Source organism: Etheostoma spectabile, chromosome 8, assembly GCF_008692095.1.
Source record: "Etheostoma spectabile isolate EspeVRDwgs_2016 chromosome 8, UIUC_Espe_1.0, whole genome shotgun sequence".
NCBI classification, from domain to species: domain Eukaryota; kingdom Metazoa; phylum Chordata; class Actinopteri; order Perciformes; family Percidae; genus Etheostoma; species Etheostoma spectabile.
Genome location: NC_045740.1, coordinates 17,482,594 through 17,482,989, shown reverse-complemented (window position 1 = coordinate 17,482,989; position 396 = coordinate 17,482,594). Strand labels below are relative to the sequence as shown.

General features: G+C 44.9%; 1 protein-coding gene across 1 annotated transcript in view; it reads left to right on the top strand.

Moving 5' to 3' along the window:
* cdhr5b (cadherin-related family member 5b) overlaps nucleotides 1-396 on the top strand; it is a 17,448-nt gene that overhangs the window by 1,548 nt on the left and 15,504 nt on the right. The window lies entirely within an intron of this gene.

Here is a 396-nt window from a genome sequence, read left to right as displayed (position 1 = left end):
ACAACGACACTATCAACACATCGCTATGACGATGCAGATGCATCTTGGCTTTTTTTGTCCCTCCGGCACCGCTGCGAGACTCCTTGAACCTTGAACCTAGTTTTGTTTTAGTTTACAATTAACAGACTGACATATCCAACTATATTGGGTGACCACATATGATCCAAAACGTTGCCATCTACACCGGAGCTTCGTGTACAACACCCACCAAAGTATCAAGTACATTTGATCAGGGAGGCTCCAAAATCGTGGTAGCAGCTGTTGCCATGGTACACGATCTTCAGTGCCCTGCTACGTCCTGCTGGGTCTTGTAATGCCGCACAGTGCCCTGCTATGCCAAGAACTACAAAGAACTACTAAAAACTACTATTTTTTTGTGACTGTTATTGCCACTCT